Raw genomic sequence first — 2374 nt, forward strand, 5'->3', positions numbered from 1 at the left:
AAAAAAAAAAAAAAAAAAAAAAAAAAAAAAAAGCTCACAAACAACAAAAGGACAAATGGCCGTCTCTTCAGCAAGCTAATTTTGTGAGGAAAAAAAAATGCAGAAGAGAAATTTATATTAGATACTCAAGACATATAACAACCCAATGAATAGGTGACCTTCAACTGAATCTCAGTTTGAATACAGGTAACTCAGGTGAGGGGGTGGTGCTAGGAATAACCACTACTGTACAGGCACACACCTACAATCTCAGCACTTGGGAGGCTGAAGCAGGAGGACTGCTGCGAGTTTGAGGCCAGCCTGGGCTACAAAGTGAGTTCAAGGCCAGCCTGAACTGCATAGCAAGACCCTGTCTCAAAAGACAAAAACAAAAACACAACTGAATTGGAGACCATCCTGGCCTACATAGTTAGAGGCCAGCCGGACTACATACAGATACTCTATCTCAAAAGAAACCAAAGCAAAAATTAAAAAATAATGACTGCAAAGAGTTAAGGTACAGGTCAAGCAACGAACAAATGGAAACAACAGATGCACGCCTGATGTTCAAAAAATCTGGCAGTGGAGAGAAACAAACGACAGGTTTTTGTTTTGTTTTGTTCTGTTGTGTTTGAGGCAGGGTCTTACTATGTAGCCCAGGCTGGCCTCAAACTCACAGGGATCTTCCTGCCTCAGCCTCCTAGTGCTGGGATTACGGTCATTCCCCACCACACCTGGCAGCCATCGGTTTTTCAGACAATTAGAAAGTGAGCTCATGAGTCACAAGAGAGGAATGAAAAGAGAGAGTCACAGAGAATTAGAAAAGGTTGAAGGAATAGCCATGGAGAATGTAAGGACACCAGGAATAAGTAACTGGAGAGAAACTGTGATCGTGACAGAAGTTAACATTGTACTCAGTCTACGCTTTTGGTCCAAGCAATATGCTATAGTCTAGAAGTTAAAAAAAAAGAGCTGCTGGGATATGATTCAAGATTTCAGAAGTGCTTGTTTAGTACAGAAGATCAAAATCAGTGGGAAAGCCTTGGGTTCAATTCTCAATACTGAAAAGAAAATACTATCCAAGTGTTTGGTCATAAGAGATCTAGCTGGGCAAAACCAAATGTAATCATAATAAGGTACGATGGCACTGGCAGACTCAGTGAAATGAGAAGCAAAGAACTAAGGCTGATGACACAGTTGGCATAGCGTGCTCAAGGCCCGAGGTTTGAACTCCCAGCACTACACACACACACACACACACACACACACACACACACACACACGTAAAAAGAACCAGAGAACCTAAAGAAGGCAAAATGTTGCTTCTGAGCCAGGCATGGTGGACATGTATGTAATACAGAACTCTGGGAGGCTGAGGCAGGAGGATTGCAAACTCAACCTTAGCCTGGGAGCTCAGTGAGACCTTATCTCAAAATTTAAAGGGGAGGGGGTGCCTGGAGCTGTAGCTCAGTGAGAGGGTCCTGGGTTTATGCTCCAGTATGAGAGATGGGGAGGCTGCTTCTGTGTGTTTGAAGTGGTCAAAAAGGTGACTGGTAAAGAGATTAAAGTAAGTGATGAGGAGTACCTGAAGAAAAACTGTCACAGAAGAGGTCATAGATGAGGCTATAAGCGATTTTACTGTGTACCTGGTTTGAAAATGCAAAGGTAAAGACAGGCGTGGTGGCGCATGCCTGTAATCCCAGCACTCGAGAGGCTGAGGCAGGAGGATCATTGCAAGTTCGAGACCAGCCTGGGCTACAAAGTGAGCTCAAGGCCAGCCTGAACTGCATAGCGAGACCCTGTCTCAAAAAGACAGAAAAAAAACAAAGGTAAGTCAATGGTCTCATGCTGAGGAACCAGGATACTGGAAAATCCCAAAGGTGCTTGAGATACTGAGAATGACAGCAAGAAAACAATGGAGGAAAAAAATTGGTTCAAGAGGTCTGGGTTGCCGGCTGTGGTGGCGCACACCTGTAATCCCAGCACTCAGGAGGCTGAGGCAAGAGGATCCTTGAGAGTTCAAGACCAGCCTGGGCTACAAAATGAACTCAAGGCCAGCCTGAATGACCCTGTCTCAAAAAGACCAAAATAAACGAGGTCTGGTTCCTTCTGGGCATTAGAAAATGGTACTGAAATTTTAGAGAAACTACTATAGCCACATGTCAGTATCCTCTATAAGGATTATATGACAGTGACAGGGCAATGATCCCAAAGTAATGAAGGAAAGCAAAACAGTAAAATAAGCAAAAAGCAACATAGTAACAGAGAAAAGAAAATATCTTTTGGTAGGAAGGTAGGGGAGATGTAATGTTTAATTTTTTTACTAAGTCAAGGCTAAGGGTACAAATATGTGTACTCGACGATAAGTACTATTTTCTTTTTCTTTTTCTTTTTT

At 42.8% G+C, this 2374-nt stretch overlaps 1 protein-coding gene across 1 annotated transcript in view; it reads right to left on the minus strand.

Moving 5' to 3' along the window:
- The window catches only part of Wibg (within bgcn homolog (Drosophila)), a gene marked incomplete in the record, with an annotated part of 15892 nt that overhangs the window by 10901 nt on the left and 2617 nt on the right, over positions 1-2374 (minus strand).

The sequence above is a fragment of the Chinchilla lanigera genome, unplaced genomic scaffold, assembly GCF_000276665.1.
Source record: "Chinchilla lanigera isolate Chin_1 unplaced genomic scaffold, ChiLan1.0 scaffold00057, whole genome shotgun sequence".
NCBI lineage: Eukaryota > Metazoa > Chordata > Mammalia > Rodentia > Chinchillidae > Chinchilla > Chinchilla lanigera.